The 17,849-nt window shown below is 35.8% G+C and overlaps 1 protein-coding gene across 5 annotated transcripts in view; it reads left to right on the top strand.

The window, feature by feature from the left end:
• Nucleotides 1–17,849, top strand: part of CTNNA3 (catenin alpha 3) — a 1,903,490-nt gene that overhangs the window by 1,364,019 nt on the left and 521,622 nt on the right. The gene's annotated exons all lie outside the window — the stretch shown is intronic.

Here is a 17,849-nt window from a genome sequence, read left to right as displayed (position 1 = left end):
AAACCACCACCAGGTGTAGTGGTGGTTGATTAATGGATTGAAGGAGTTAAAGCTGCCCCCCTACCTCCTGAGCTATTCTTGGCATAGCAAACTTCTTTTTAAAAATGAAATTTGGCTGGGAGTGGTGGCTCACGCCTGTAATTCCAGCACTTTGGTAGGCCGAGGGGGGTGGATCACTTGAGGTCAGGAGTTCAAGACCAGCCTGGCCAACATGGCGAAACCCCGTCTCTACTAAAAATACAAAAATTAACCAGGTGTGGTGGAGTGAAACTCCATCTCAAAAAAAAAAAAAAAATTCATCTTTCTCAAAATACAACAGCAGTTCAGTGACTAGATTGATATGGAAAAAAGCAAAGCAATATCTGCAATGTTGAAAAATAAACATAGCATTTCTCTAGAACCAATTCATCCTACAGTTGCATGCCAGAAGAGGGGGTAGATACAATTCACTGTAAGAGAGTCTATCAACAGTAGAAAAACAGCTTCTTGTTTTGAAAAAAATAGCTTCTTGTTTTGAAAAAGAAACAAAAAGATCATCAATTATGCATATAATAGACCTACATGAAAGACAGAATATTTATATACTTTTGTTAGAAACAAATCATGATTTGAGAATCATACATGCTCCTTTATTGTGAGAGATATGGAGAAACTGGAGTGGTCACAGAAAAAAGTATTAAGTGATAAAAAACTGACGATTCAATGAGACATCTGTAAGAAACTGGGCCTATTTCATTTAGCAAGAGCTATTGAGGAAATATTAATATATATTTTCAAATCTTATTAGTTTCATTTTGAGCAATTTGTGGTCAGCATTAAAAATTGCTGCAAAAGTCATTGATTGTAACTAAAGCAGAATAAGTTGCTTACATACAAACTTGAGGACTATAAAATAAAGAATATATTTGTGCAATGTTTACTTCTAAGGATCCATTGAGAAATATCAACATTGAATGGTGTGTTTATAGACTGTATGAAGTCAAAACCCCAGAAATGGCAATTTGTAGGAATTTCATTTGGAAAAAATACAATCCATGTCCAAGGTATTTCTACAAAGAAGTGGTATCAGCAGGATTCATTTCAACTCTGTAATTCTGAATTCTTTTTTTCTTGTGTGTGTGTGTGTATATATATATATCACATTTATTATGAAGCTCTTAGAAATTTAAAAACACACTTTTTTTTTTTTTTTTTTTGAGACACAGTCTTGCTCTGTCATCCAGGCTGGAGTGCAGTGGCACAGTCTCAGCTCACTGCAACCTCTCCCTCTCGGGTTCAGCCATTTCTCTGCTTCAGCCTCCCGAGTAGCTGGGACTACAGGCGTGTGCCACCAAGCCCAGCTAATTTTTGTATTTTTTTTAGTAGAGACAGGGTTTCACTATTTTGGCCAGGATGGTCTCGATCTCTTGACCTCGTTATCTGCCTCCCAAAGTGCTGGGAATACATGTGTGAGCTACAGCATCCAGCCTAAAATTTCGCTTCTTATGGATACATAATATTTTACATATTTATGGGGTACATGTGATATTTTGTTACATGCATGGAATACACAATTATCAAGTCAAAGTTTTTGAAGTGTCCATTACTGTGAGGATTTGTTATTTCTATGGGTTAGGAAGTCCTTTCTTGTAGCTACTTTGAAATATAGATTATATTGTTGTAAAGCGTAGTCACTCTACTTTGCTGTCAAAATATAAAATTTATGCCTTTTATCTAATTACATGTTCGTACTTATTAACCTACCTCTCTTCACCCTCCGCTACCAACCCACTCAACCTTCCCAGCTTCTAGTATCTATCATTCTCTCTACCATTATCAGATCAATCTTTTTAGTTCCCACATATGAATGAGAATATGCAATAATTTGTCTTTCTGTGCCTGGGTTATTTCACTTAACATAATGACATCCATGTTGCTGCAAATGACAGGCTCTCATTCTTCTTATGGCTGAATAGTATTCCATTGTATACATATGCCACATTTTTTTTATCCATTTGTCTGTTAATGGACACTTAGTTTGGTTCTATATCTTTGCTATTATGAATAGTGCTACAACAAACATGTGAGTGCAGGAATCCCTTTGATATACCGATTTCTTTTCCTTTGAATACATACCCAGCAGTGAGATTGCTGGATCATATTGTAGTTCTATTTTTAGTTTGTTTGAGAAATCTCCATATTGTTTGTATTTATTTATTTATTTATTTATTTATTTATTTGAGACAGAGTCTTGCTGTGTCACCCAAGCTGGAGTGCAGTGGCATGATCTTGGCTCACTGCAAACTCTGCCTCCCCAGTTCAAGTGATTCTCCTGCCTCAGCCTCCCAAGTAGCTGGGACTACAGGCGCATGCCATCACGCCCGGCTAATTTTTGTATTTTTAATAGAGATGGGGTTTCACTGTGTTAGCCAGAATGGTCTCGATCTCCTGACCTCATGATCTGCCCGCCTCAGATTCCCAAAGTCCTGGGATTACAGGCATGATCCACTGTGCCCGACCTCCATATTGTTTTTAATAGTGGTTGTACTAATTTACATTCCCACCAAAAGGGTATGAGCATTCTCTTTTCTCCAAATCCTTGTCAGCACGTGATATTTTACTGCATTTTTAATAATAGACACTCTCTGTTCAATTGGGTAGAAAAAATAAAAAAAAAATAGCCATCCTAACTGGAGTAAGATAATATTTCATTGTGGTTTTGATTTGCGTATTCCTGAGGATTAGTGCTGTTGAGCATTTTTCCATGTATCTGTTGGCTATTTGCATGTCTTCCTTTGGGAATTATCTATTAACGTTCTGTGCCTTTTTACTTAATGGGATTCTTATTTTATTGTTGAATTGTTTGAGTATCTTGTATACTCTGGATATTATTGCATTGTCAGATAATTTAAAGTATTTTCTCCCATACAGGTGGTTTCTTTACTCATTTGATTGTTTCCTTTGCTATGCAGAAGTTTTTGATTTTAATATAGTCTCATTTGTCTATTTTTGTTTCATTTGTCTGTGCTTTTGAGGTCTTAGCCATAAAATTTTTTCCTAGACGACTGTTTGGAAGTGCATTTCCTATGTTTCTTTCTAGGAGTATTATAGTTTGTAGTTTTACACTTGAGTATTTAATCCATCTTGAGTTTATTTTTGTGTACTGTGAGAGATAGGGGTTCAGTTTCATTCTTTTGCCTGTGGCTGTTCAATTTCCCCAGCACCATTTATTGAAGAAAACCTCAGTTTCCAGTGCATTTGGTGCTTTGTCGACAATCAATTGGCTGTAAATATGTGGATTTATTTCTGAGTTTTCTATTCTATTTCATTTGGGTATGTGTCTATTCTTATGCCAATGCCAAGTGTTTTGGTTATTATAGCCCTGTAATATAATTTTAAGTCAGGTAGTATGATGCCTCCAGCTTTATTATTTTTGCTCAGGATTGCTTTGGATATTCTTGTTATTTTTTGGTGTCAAGTTAATTGTAGGATTATTTTTTCTATTCTGTGAAAAATGGCATTAGTATCTTCATAGGGATTGCATTGTGTCTTTAGGTTGTTTATGGAGTATGGTCCTTTTAACACTATTATTTTTTTCTGACCCGCGAGCGTGGGATGTCTTTACATTTGTATGTGTCCTCTTCAGTTTCTTTCATCAGATTCTTATAGTTTTCCTTGTAGAGATATTTCACCTCATTGGTTTATTCCTATGTAATTTTTTTGGTAGCTAGTGGAAATGGGATTGACATCCTGTTCTTCTGTTTTTGTTTTTGTTTTGCTTTTCTTTTTTTTACTGTTTCATTATTGGTGTATAGAAACACTACTTTAAAAAAATGTTGATTTTGTATCCTGCAGTGTGACTGAATTTGTTTAACAACTCTAAGGGTTTTTTGGTGGAGTCTTTTGACCTTTCTAAATATGAATATCATGTCATCTGCAAAGAGGGACAGTTTGACTTTCTCTTTTTCAATTTGGATGCCTTTTCTTTCTCTTGTCTGATTACTCTGGCTAGGACTTTCAGTGCTTTGTTGATTAGGAATGGTGGAAGTACATAACCTTGTCTTGTTCCAGTTCTTAGAGAAAAGGCCTCCAAACTTTTCCCCATTCAGTATAATGTTATCTGTGGATTTGACATATATGGACTTTATTTTTTGAGGCATGTTTATTCTATGCCTAGTTTGTTGAGAATTTTTTTTTATCATGAAGGTATGTTGAATTTTATCAAATGATTTTTCTTTGTCTATAAGATGAGCATGAGTTTTATCCCTTATTCTGTAGACGTTTCATGTTTATTGATTTGCACATCTTGAACATCCTTGTGTCCCTTGGGTAAATCCCACTTGATCATTGGGTATTATTTTTTTGATGTGCTGTTAAATTCAGTTTGCTAGAACTTTGTTGGGGTTTTTTGTGTTTATGTTTATCAGAGATATTGACCTATAGCTCTCTCTCTCTCTCTCTCTCTCTGTGTGTGTGTGTGTGTGTGTGTGTGTGTCCCTGTGTGGTTTTGGTATCAGAATGATACCGGCTTTATAGAATATGTTAGGAAGAAATCAGTCTGCTACAATTTTTTGGAGTAGTTTGGGAAACATTGGTATTCGTTCTTGTTTATAGGCCTGGTAGAAGTCAGCAGTAAATCAGTCCCGCCCTGGGCTTTTCTTTGTTGGGAGACTTTTTATTACTGATTTAATTTCACTACTTGGTATGTTCAGGTTTACTATTTCTTCCTGATTCAATCTTGGTAAGTTGTATGTATGTTTCTAGCAATGTATCTACTACCTCTAGATTTTCTAGTTTGTTAGTGTACAGTTTTCCATGATAGACTCTGATGATCTTTTGTATTTCTGTTGTATCAGTTGTAATGTCTCCTTTTTATTTCTGAGTTTGTTTATTTGGGTCTTCTCTTTTCTTTGTTAGTCTAGCTAGTAGTTTTTCTTTTTTAATGTTTTCAATTTTGTTTATACTTTCAAAAAACTAGTGTTACATTTCATTGATGCTTTTTATTGTTTTTCTAGTTTCTGATTCATTTGGTTCTGCTCTGATCTTTATTATTTCTTGCCTCCTGCTAATTTTTGGTTTTGTTCATTCTTGATTTTTCACTTTGTTGAGGTGGATTGTTAGATTATTTACCTGTAATATTTCTACTTTTGATGTAGGCAATTATTTCTATAAACTTCCCTCGTAGTACTACTTTAGCTGTATCTCACAGATTTTGATATATTTTGTTTTCACTTTCATTAGTTTCAAAATTTTTAAATTTCTTAATTGACACAATGGTTGTTCAGGGGCATGTTGTTTAATTTTTGTATATTTATATAGTTTCCAAGTTTCTTTTTGGTATTGATTTCTTGTTTTAGTCCACTGTGATCTGAGAAGATACTTTATACCGTTTCGCTTGTTTAAAATTTGTTGAGACTTCTTTTGTGGCTCAATAGATGGTCTATTCTAGAGAATATTCCATATGATTATGAAAATAATGTGTATTCTGAAGTTGTTGGATAAAATGTTCTATAAATATCTGTTAGGTCTGTTTGTTCTAAATTCCACTCTAACTTCAATGTTTCTTTTTTGATTTTCTTTCTAGATGATCTGTCTAATGCTGAGAGTAAGATGGTAAATTCCCCCACAGTTATTGCAGTGGAGTCTTTCTTTTCAGATCTAGTAATATTTCCTTTATGAATCCGGGTGTTCCAGTTTTGGGTGCATGTATATTAAGAATTGTTATTTCCTCTTGCTAGATTGGTCCTTTTATCACTATTTAGTTGTCTTTGTTTACTGTTTTTGGCTTAAAGTCTGTTTTGTATGATATGAGTATAGCTACCTCTGCTCACTTTGAATTCTGTTAGAGTTAAATATCTTTTTCTATTTCTTTACTCTCAGTCTATAGGAATCTTTTCAGGTAAAGTGTGTTTCTTGTAGGTGGCGTGTAGTTGGATCATTTTTTTTTAATCCATTCAGTCAGTCTGTAGCTTTTAAGTGAAGAATTTAATCCATTTACATTCAATGTAATTATTGATATGTGAGGTTTTATTGCTGTCATTTCGTTAATTGTTTTATCGTTGGTTTGTATACTCTTTGTTCTTGAATTTTCCTCTTAATGTCTGTCATTGAGGTTGGTAGTTATCTGTAGGGATAGAATTTGAGCCCTATCTTTTTCCACATTTGTATGTTTGCTTCACCATATTTTATACTTTTGTGTGTTTTCATGTAGATAAATGTCCTTTTGCTTCCGTGTTTAGGAGTTTTTTAAGTATTTCTTGTATGGTCAGTCTAGTGGTGATGCATTATCTTAGTTTTATCTTGTCTGAGAAAGACTTTATTTCTCCTTCATTTATGAAGGATAATTTTTTTAGATATAGTATCTTAGCTTGCAGTTTTTCTTTCAGCATTTTGAATACATTATCCCATTCTCTCCTGGCCTATAAGGTTTCTACTGATAAATTTTCTCTTATTCTGATGGAGGTTTCTTATAGGTGACTAGATGCTTTTCTCTTGCTTTTTTTTTAAAAAAAAAAAATTCTCTATTTTTCATGGACTTTAGAAATTTTGACTATAGTATACCATGAAGAAGAATTTTTTGCATTGTGTCTGTTTGGTGATTGCTGGGACTCTGTATCTGGATGTTTAAATCTCTTGCTAGATTTGGGAAGTTTTCATCTATTAATTCATTAAATAGGCTTTTAAACTCTTTCTCTCTTTGCCTTCTGGGATACCAATAATTTATATATTTTATCACTTTTTTTCTGTTCCATATATCATTAAGGCTTTGTTCATTCCTTTTTTTAAAAAAATTGTCTGATGGTTATTTATAAAACACGGTCATCAAGCTGTGAAATTATTTTGTCTGCTTGATCTAGTCTATGGTTGAAGCTTTTAAATGTATTTTGTAATTCATTCAATGATTCTTCATTTATAGGATTTCTGTTTGATTCTTTTCTATGTTATCTATCACTTTGTTAAATGTCTCATTCTTATCCTGAATTGTTTTTCTGATTCCTTTGTTTTGTTTTTTAGAATTATCTTATAACTCACTGAAATTATTTAGAATCAATAGTTGAATTAATAGAATTTTATGAATTCCATCTCCTTTGGAGCGGTCATGTATTCTTGATTTTTCATGTTTCCTGTATCCTTACATTGATATCCATGCATCTCATGTAACAGTTGCTTCTTCTAACTTTTTCAATTTGCTTTCATAGGGGAGGACTTTTCTTGAGGCTGAATCCATGGTGTTGGTTGGGTGGGGAACTTTGGTTTCAATTCTAGGTACATGCATTAGTGTAGTCTCCCTTGATTTTTTTGGCTACAAACAGTGCCAGTGGTATCTGAGACTTCCTTGGTGGCTTAGAGTCCAGTTATTGAGGAAAGCTCTGGTGCAGTTTTGCTTGGGACTCAAATATCAAGTGGACCAGTCTTTGGGCTCCTGTGGTTGCAGCAGTGGGCTGAGAGTGCCTGCTCATATGCCCCATAATGTCATGCATACCAGTGTTAGTGGGTGCAGGTGGGCCAATTTTTGTTCCTTCAGGTGGCTTACTCAAAGCCCACTAGTGGCAGCTGTGAGCTGAGCAGGTAGGTGGGTTCTTGGGTCCATGGGCAGCTAATGTGGCATAGGCAATGCGAGTGGCAGTGGTCTGACAACCCTCTAGGTTCCTTGTGGTGCGTGCTGGCATTGGAAGTAACTGTAATGCTCTGGGAAGGTCAGTGTTCAGGCCTGCAGGTGGTAATTTGTGGTAGTAGCTGCTGTGCGGGTAGGCCTAACCTCAGGTCCCCGAGAGGAGTGGTCATATGTCATCAGTGGTGAACTAGACTGGGAGATTCCCTGGCGCCTGGACTGTATGCTCTGGCATGGGGATGACGGGGAAACCTGGGCTAGGCTGGCTTATCTTCAGGCCCCCAGATGGCATGTACAGGCACTGGCCATGGTAGTCAGGAGCGGGGCGATCCCCAAGTCATTGTAGAATGCTTGAGTGGGAGGCTATAGTAGCTGCCCTGCTGCCCTGCCAGTGGGGGTTGAGGGTGGTACCAGCTTCAGTGATGATGGCCTAGGACAGCAGATGGAGAGCATGCATGCCACCTGCACCTCAGCCTTGGTGGCACCCTTGCTCAGCCTTGGGTGGAGAAGCCTGTGGTCACTTGTGCCTAAACCCCAGGCAGTACCCATCACTTCTCTTGCACCTCAGCTTTAGCACCACTGGGCTCCAGGGTAGTGTGCAGTTTGTTGGGGGTGGTGCTCTAGAATGGCACCTTGATGGCATCTCAGTCCTAAAGATGGCATCCCATACCCTGGTTGTACCTCCATCAGAGTGTAGTGCCCCAAGGTCACTTGTGCCTAAGCCCTGGGAGCAGCAGCCTAATGCTTCTTTTGCACATTAGCCTCAGCATTCCTGGGTTCCAGGACAGTGTGCAGTCTGTTGCAGGCAAAGTTCTAAAATGGCATCTTGCTGTAGTTGCTTAGGTCACAAGGAATGTGAAGGAACATGACCATATTCAAGCTTCCTCCATGGGGAGCTGCCATAATACAATCTTCTTGCAACTCCCTATGTTAGTTTCATGGCCTGAGAGTATTGAGGGCTCTCCCGTGGCTAGGACTATAGGAGTCTATGATGAAAATGCAGGCTGCTGAGGATCTCTCACCTACCCTTTCCCTCTATTGGAGAGTCTCTCTAGGCTCTCAGTCAATCCATGCTGAGCAGGCTGCTTGCTTCCTTCTCCTATTCCTTACTTTAGATATTGCCTGTCACTATTCTGTTGGATTCTGGTGTTCTCTCTTGGATGATCTAATATCTACTGGGTATTTTAGCTCTTTTTATAGGAGAAAGCAAGTACAAAATGCTCCCTAGTCAGCCATCCTGAAGCCTCCCAAGGTGCCCATTTCAAAACCCATTTTTGAACTAACCTACCTAACCAGAGCATTTGTTTTAAACATACTAATATATTTAAATGTTTTAATAATCCTTTTGTTTCACCAATAAACAAACAAAAAAGAAGGATAAATTTAGGAGAATAAAATAAATACTAATTCTTCTCTTAAAAGATATATCTATAAGGAAGGAAGGGCTGGACTGATTATATCAAGTAGTAGAATGTATCTGTGAAGATTTAATGCACAGAAAATATTGTCCTATATTCTTTTCTGTATCTCCCCATTTGATATTTTTAAAGTCTTTTTGGCAAACAAAGTGGTACCTATTGTTGACTGTGGATATTTAAACGTGGGAAATTGTGATCAGGCATAAATCTCTCATGGAAAGACCTTGTGTCCTCTCTGTTATTAAGAATCCACACTTTCCGCTGTGGGACACTCAGGAACTGACATTTATGTCTAACCTTCTGGATAATGGATTTACATGGCTGTTTAATCTTTTAGGGAAATATTAAGACTCCTGAGATTGTATTTCCATGCCTTTGTAAATCATACATTAGTGGTATTAAGATACAAGAAAATACCTTTTCAAGCTCTATTGCTTGCACCAACTAGAAAATTAATAGTTAAACCGTGTTACCATATTTTGTTTTATAAAGTGACAAAATATTAAGAGAGCTAATTCCCACCTGTTTTTAAGGCCAATTTGAGTCATTATAAATATTCAGAGACATTTCAGAACACTGTTTGAAAATATAGTAATTCTCTAGCAGTGTAAAACAGTTTTTCTTTTTGAGTGTGGAAATTAACTATGTAACCTTCTCGTGCAGGGCTTTTTAAACTTGAATGTGATACAGATCATCTGAGAATCTTTTAAAAATGTAGCTTCTTATCCAGTAAATCTGGAGTGGTACCTGAGATTCTGGATATACAACAAGCTCTCAAGGGGTTCTGATAGTGCTGATCCATGGACCAGATATTACCAGCAAGAATGGAGAGTAGAGGTTTGTAATGCAGGCTCTATGGATTAGCACCAAGACTTGTGCTAACTACATAAAACTGTATACAGTGTGTGTGTGTCTGTGCATTTACAAGATAGAGTACTCATAAGTTGTATCCTGTTTCAAAGACTTGTGGCCTGCTACTCTGAATTATTAGCATTTCCTCAATATGTTACTTACATTGCAATTCCTGTGATATAATCACTGAAAATTTTAGAAAACTTGATATATGTTATCTTTCTTTTGGATGTTTAAAATTAATATAAAGTGTTAATCACTTCAAGAAATCCTAGAGTTATTACACCTATGTGACTTTCACCTAAGTGTTTCCTAAACTATATGTTAATTGAATTCATTTCTTTTTCAAGTTTTACCAAATAATATTCCACGAACAATAAAAAAGATACTGGCTTACATTAAATAAAAATTAGTATTTGGGGCCAGGCGTGGTGGCTAATGCCTATAATCCCAGCACTTTGGGAGGCCGAAGCAGGCAGATCACGAGGTCGGGAGATTGAGACCATCCTGGCTAATATGGTAAAACCCTGCCTGTCTCTACTAGAAATAAAAAATATTAGCCGGGCGTGGTGGTGGACGCCTGTAGTCCCAGCTACTTGGGAGGCTGGGGCAGGAGAATGGTGTGAACCTGGGAGGTGGAGCTTGCTGTGAGCCGAGATCACCCACTGCACTCCAGCCTGGGTGACAGAGCGAGACTCTGTCTTAAAATAAAATAAAATAAAATATTAGTATTTGGCTCTCTGATTTTCCTTCTACTACGTTTTAAGCTATCTTTCTGTGCAGCTCACATTTGTTCCGCCAACCTATTTAATACCTTGGCCTCTCAACCTTGTGGCTTCTTCATATTTAATGATCTTTTTCTTCAACATTATTGTAGCCAGCCATTCCTGTGCTTGTGATTCCAAATATATTTTTCTTCTCCAGAATCTCTCTTTTAAGATTCTATTTTCTGACCACCACTTTATTATCTTTCTGATTACATATTCTCTAATCCTTCATGCCAAATTAGCTTTTTATCTTACTGGAACATCGAATGCATGTTTTTCATTCCTCATGTTTTTGTTTCCTGTCTTACTCAGCTTAGATTTCATGTTCTATTGCCATAATTACTCTTTTACTTGGATCCACAATTTTGCCATAGGAAACTTCTAGGCCCAAAGTTTTACGCTTTCAAGTGAGGGCTTTCATCAGTGACTGACTGAGGTGGGGATAGGTCATCTCCTTGCCCCAATTTGGTAGAATCCTTACAGACTTCAGAGCTCCTCAGAGGGTCATTTGAGGGCTCAGTGGGTCACCTTTTCTTTTTGCACAATTCCTTCCTCATTTCCTTTTGGGTGTGTTTCCTGGAGGAACTCTCCATATAGTTCTTCATATAAGAAGCTGTTTCTCAGAACCAATCTAAAATACACTCATGTAAAATTGAACTCCACCGTATTTGTTGTTATTTTCCTCGTTTTATTTTATTTACAGTATTTATCACTGTCTGAAATGATAGTCCTTATCTACTTGCTGGTTTGTTGGCATTTATTTTTAATAAAATGTAGACTCTCTTGCTTAGGAACTTTGTCTTTCATGTTCAGCACTGTGTCTCAAGTACCCACATTATCTTTACCCAGTGGTAAACCTTGTAAATATTTATTAAATTTATTTTTGAATTCCATATTTATATAAAAAATTACCTCATAGTAATTATCATATTCATAATTACTATATTGATGATAGTTTCTAAAAATACTTACATAATATAGTAATGCTAAAAATGTTATTTCCTGATAAGTGTTAGAGTGTTTATGTACCAGAAGGAAAAACAAAATAAAAGACAAACACTAAATCAAAATAAATTAAAGAAGTATACTGAATAGCTCCATTACAGTAAGCATTTAGATAACTTAGTTCTAAACATACCTTGCTTTATATTATTTTTCTTAATATTCTGGTCTATACTTTAAGAATCAATGATTTTACTGAAGATGTGAGGAAAAAATGTGAACACAGGACACATTATTTACTCAAGGCCTACTTTATGCCAGAAAAATAATTTTAGGCATATTAACACGTCTTTCTTAATTTTCAAACACTGTTAGCAAATAGGACATTATTATTTTCAAATTGACAGAATAAATTGAAGTTGAGAGAAGCTAAATATTTGTTGAATGTTGAAATTCAAATTAATCTAATCACAGCTTTGCCAGTTACATATCATGCCATCTTGGGTAATTCACTTCACTCTTTAGATCTCTATACTCTTTTATACATTGAGAGGGCTCAATTGCCTTTAAGAGTTCCGCTGGTTTAAATGCTTGCTAATGGAGTAAGCTTTAAGAGACACAGGCACTTTATGACCAACACCAGGATGAGAAAGAGCCTTAGAAACTCAGCACACATTCCAAACACAAACAGTACATTTCTGGCAGATGGAGCCTTGTGTCTGATAATGGGAGAAGTAGGCAAAAGATGGGAAGATGATCTGTGATAGGGTCCTGACAAAGATTATTTATGATTATTCTAGAAGGCAGGGGAAACCCAGTGACAGAGAACCAATATACACCTAATATGCAGAAAGGTAGAGGGACAGGTCAGGAGTGGGGGCAGGGGCGGGCAATCAGTATTTAGAATTGCCTCATCTCAAGGACTGAGGATCAGAGGTAGACTCTATTCCATAGAAACAGTTGTGCATGATAAAGGAGTGGGGCCAAGGCACAGAAGCTTAGGTTTGCTAGTACCAGGGCCTAACATCAGGGTGGGACTAGCATACTCTTTATTTGGTATTGGGTTGCAAAGTTCACCAAATAAATGCCCCTTTGGTTTTTCTAGAAGTAGGCCTGAGTAGCTACTAAAGTATGATGGAACTACTAGAGGGAAGACAGTGAGTGTTTCTATCTGAAGATTAGAATACTCTGTGAAGAGCAGGCTGGTCGGCAATCTTGACTCCACCTGAAAGATAATTATTCTACCAAAGTTTTTTTCCAGGGTCAAGGCTGATATTTTTTATCTTTTTGATCTGATTATTTAAGAGCCATCCTTAAATGTATTTAGTTACTTATAAAGCTTTCCTCAGTAGATTTACTGCAACATTCTGTAATTAGAGCATTCATGTTAGAAAGTCCTTTTAAAAATATAGATGTATTTGTCTGGATGTTTATTGCTTGCTTTTAGCACAGATTACTTAATCAGAATAACAGTGGAGCAAGCCAGACCACTGAAGGAGTAGAAAACACAACTGGTAGGGAGAGAGAATTGGGAAAGGTCTAGGGCACTTGGTGCTTCCTGAGTATAGAGGTTTCCCAGAGCAGAACTGGCAGTATCAGAACACTCTAAAAGACTTCCTTAGGAGAAGAATAAGGAATAAGTGAAGGTCCCTGATTGTACCTTTCTAACCTATGTAATCAGGTTCTTGGTTTTAAATGTTGCAATTTAAGTTCTAGGTGTTGACCTAACTACTAAAATTATAAAAATATTATCAATCCTGTCTTGTTTTGTATTTAATACATAAACTAAATGTCTCTTTAGTAACTTCAGCTAGAAGACAATGTGACCTATTGTATAGTTATGGTCTTACTGCCATCAGAGTATATCCGCTGAGTTCTGGATTTCCCAAAACATTTTCAATTTAAAATTCCACAAAATCAAACTTGATAATAGATGTCATATTTATCATACTGCACCACTATGTTTGGCTATATTTATTTTATTATGATTATATTATCTCTCCTGGTTTCCCCACAGTAACTACTGAACCAAGAAGAATCCCAAGTTCATCTCTATCTTTCTTAAAAAGACATTTTTTTGGAACAGTTAGAAAATTCTCTGTAGAATTAGATTGAAGAGGATGAGATGAGGTGAAGTGAAAATTCGGAAGGCATGTTAAGTAGACCAAAAACATAAAGCAAAGTTAGAGCGATCTAAATTCTCAAATCCTAAAATTTCTCTTTGACCACTTCTCATTACTCAGACTTTCCCAGGAATTTCCCATTGAACCCACCCTCATTAACCGTATTTCTAGAGGCAGATTACCTATTTGATTTGAAGCCATCCTTATTAGCCATTATTTCTAGAGGCAGATTCACTATTTGGAATATGAGAGATATGAAGAATACCCAGAAAATGTCAATAGAAGTAGACTTGATAGAAAAATAATTTGGCTGACAGGAAAACTCCAGAAATTTAATAATTTTGTTTCCGTATACTGTACCAATTAGCAAAAAATTATGCCAATGCTCTTTGAGGTTATTTCATATATTCTAGTTCAACTGAAGCCATCAGGATTCTGTCAAGAAAATGAGATATGTGTGGTTGTGGCCTGCTCATATAGAAAAAGATTAGCATGAATAACTCTCCAGTTGAAAAATATCTCTCCATTCCAGTCTATAGATTATATATTCATTTCAGCCAGGTTCTACACACTGTTCTTTTAAAATGTTTAATGTACTCATTAGACATCTGAATTACAGCCATTGACATTTTAGTGTGAATTTCTTTAATCCAAACGTTGATTGCCAAGGCTATATTCACTAAAGAGTAAGAGTATTATTGAAAGAATAAATGGAAAGTTGGAGGAATATTTATATATCAGGAAGACCTTTATGGCTGACCTAGGTAGGATACTTTGGAGAGCTTAAGGATGATTAAAATTTGGGGTTTGGAAGAAGGAACATTAAAAGATGACATAAAGATAGAAGGATACTGAAGAGAATATTTGTCTACTTTATAAATTTAACAAGATCTTGTGTGCCAATGAGAACGATTAGGTGCCCCCTCTGTCATGTGGTGGAGGTTTTGTGACTAAAATATGACATATACTCTATGAAAATAAAGAAATGGTTTAATAAATTATAATTTTATATTTGAAGGAGAGAAAAAAAGACCATTTGGAAAATAAGAATTGTATACAAAATGGAGATTTAAAAGGTACAGCTGGATTTCCACATCCATGGGTTCCATATTTGTGCATTCAACCAACTAAGGATAAAAAATATTTGAAAATAAAAATTTTACAAATTTTCAAAAAGGAAAACTTGAATTTGCCTGTACATTGAGTACTGTGTTGAATCCATGCAGATGAAGCAATGTGCAGGCATTTTATTAGGTATTAGAAGTAATTTAGAGATGACTTCAAGTGTATGTGAGGATGCACATAGGTTATTTGCAAATACTATGCCATTTTACACCAGGAACTTCAGCATCTGTGGATTTTGATATCCATTGGGATTGTAGAACAAACTCCCCGTTGATACCAGGAAGGACTATAATTTATATGTTAAACATAACTGCAAATAATGAGTGAAAACATTTAAAAATATGTAAAAGTTGGCCGGGTGCGGTTTCTCATGCCTCTAATCCCAGCACTTTGGGAGGCCAGGGCGGGTGGATCACAAGGTCAGGAGATCGAGAACAGCCTGGTCAAGATGGCGAAACCCCGTCTCTACTAAAAATACAAAAATTAGCCGAGCATGGTGGTGGGCACCTTTAATCCCAGCTACTCGGGAGGCTGAGGCAGGAGAATCGCTTGAATCCGGGAGGCAGAGGTGGTAGTGAGCCAAGATCATGCCACTGCACTCCAGCCTAGGCGACAGAGTGAGACTGTCTCAAAAAAAAATATGTAAAAGTTGAGAAAGTGATCTTTTATCTTCAAATAAATATATGTCTCATATCAATGCCATAGCTAATTAAAGAACCAAGAAAGAAAAGGAATATTCAAATATCTGGAGTAATATAACAAACAGCAGTGTTCAGAGTTTTAAAATTATTATTATTATTATTATCATCAGTGCTAGATATTTCTCCTGTAGTATGTGATATTGTAGAGAAACAGGCCCATCCACTTGATATTCACATAGGCTGCTTTAAAAGTGGAGTGGCAAGGTAGTAGTAAATGTCACTAAAATATAGGTTTTTTTAGATGTGTTTTGGGTCGAGTTGAGAGTACATAATAAAAATGATGAATTGACTCAAATCTTCTTTTCCTGTTTTTTTTTTTTTCTTTTAAGCACAGTCGTTTAAATTCCCTACAAGTTTAGAATACATGCACTTTTAAGAAAGCATTCTACCGAAAGTAATTGGGTGTTTTCCACTATCACATAAATCTATTGGCTGGTGTTTGATATTCTTGGAAAGTCGGAGGATAGGCATTTATTAGTATCAGAGGAGCCCTTTGAAGAGAAAATTCATATTGTTTAATAAAAGGGTAAATTAATTAGTTCTATGTAAATAAAAATCCTTTGAAAGAAAATTTTATTGAGAAACCTTTTAAAACTTAAGAAAGCAAAACATATCGAAACGATCTACTTTTGCTATGAGGAAGATATAAGTATGGTTATTTCACTAAATAGTCATGGAAAAATTATCTATATCATACTATCTATATTCTTATAATGACATAATTATACAAGAGTAACAGCATCGAGAAGTGGTTTAGAGCAAGAGCTCTTGAGTTGAATTGTCCAGATGTAATCCTAACTCTATACCACTTAATATATTGGGATTTGAACTTGGAGCAGGTTGCTTGATTAGTGTTTGTCTCTATATCTTTGATAAGAATGAAGGTAATGATACTATTTATCTCTTTGTGTCATTTGGAAGATTAATGGAATTAATAATATGTGAACAATGCCTTGGATGTACAAGTATTCAACATCAGCTTATTATTATAACAATAAAGACTTTTCTTCATATAGTTTTAGGTTTAAGACTCAGGCATTGATATGGAAAACAAATTCATATAAATTTTGAAAATTTCCTTGGAACACTGGAAATCCAGGGAACAAGAAAGCGTATAGAACAAGTACATTGGACAGGAAAAAGCTTTTCAATGAACACAAAACCCCCCACAGTATTTTGTATTCCATTCTTATTCTTTGTGGTGGTGATGTAGAAGAGTGCCTAAAAATGAAGAGATGAAAGAATCTCAATCATCACTTCTTCATCAAACCACCAAGTTATGTTTCATGCCCATTCTAAATGATGGTCCTCAAAAGTGAAGGTGGGTCTTCTTTGGGAGTCAAGATAATGCATATAGTTAGAGAATATTCCTCAAAATTATTTTCATTAGTTCTCAGATCCCGTTTTTCATTGTCATTAACTGCCATTTAATAATATCTATTTTTATTCTTCTTGAAGAGAGATAACACTGCTGGTAGCAATTTTAGAGAAACCCATTTTTGCCTCTCTCTTTCCACTGTGTAGTGAAACTAAAGAGTTAAAATGTATGTATAGGCAGACAAGGCAGTCTGAAAGGATGCTGCTTTCAAAATATGACTATTTCCACCCTGGTAGTCAGTATGGCTGGAATGAAAAGATGTGGCAAATCCTGTTACTGATATTCTGTCCACGGGAGTAGACTTGGATCAAATTACAAAACCTGGAGGTTTAGTTTGAAATCTGTTTTAAGAGGCAGGTTGTCAAGGAAAAGCAAGACCTTGCAAGCTAGTGCAGCATAGGACAGGAACACCAGACATCTGAGTCAAGTACATTATGATGTATGGCTCAAATATGATATGCAGCAAAAGAATAGGAAATTGAGTTGGTAGTGTTACCCAAAGCAAACCACCAGAGAAAAAGTTCAGGAGATATTTTTGTGGTTTCAAGTTAGAAAGATGTATTGGATTCTTATATTACTCATATATAAGAGAAGGACATTGGATATAAATGAATGCAAATGGCAATGATGGGGGTCAATGTACCTCATTTTGAGACAATCTTAAAAATAAAAAAGAAACACTGAAATTAGATGCACTGTTTAAAGTTAGTTGATTACAATCATTTGGCACTCTATTCGACTTATTTTTCTTAAATAATTTATTAGTTGGAATATTAATGCGATTTATTGTTAATAAATAAATTTATTGAGAATACATTACGTTCTAGATATCAGGTCACTTATTTAATATAAATTACATAATTTAACACGACAACCATAGGTTTTCTGTGTCAAGCAGTCTATCAAAAACTTTGATTAGATCTAAGCCAGAGCTGTGTAGCAAGGAGTGCAA

Source organism: Symphalangus syndactylus, chromosome 4 (assembly GCF_028878055.3).
Source record: "Symphalangus syndactylus isolate Jambi chromosome 4, NHGRI_mSymSyn1-v2.1_pri, whole genome shotgun sequence".
NCBI lineage: Eukaryota > Metazoa > Chordata > Mammalia > Primates > Hylobatidae > Symphalangus > Symphalangus syndactylus.
Note: the sequence above shows the minus strand (reverse complement) of the source record. Positions and strands in the feature narration are given on the sequence as shown.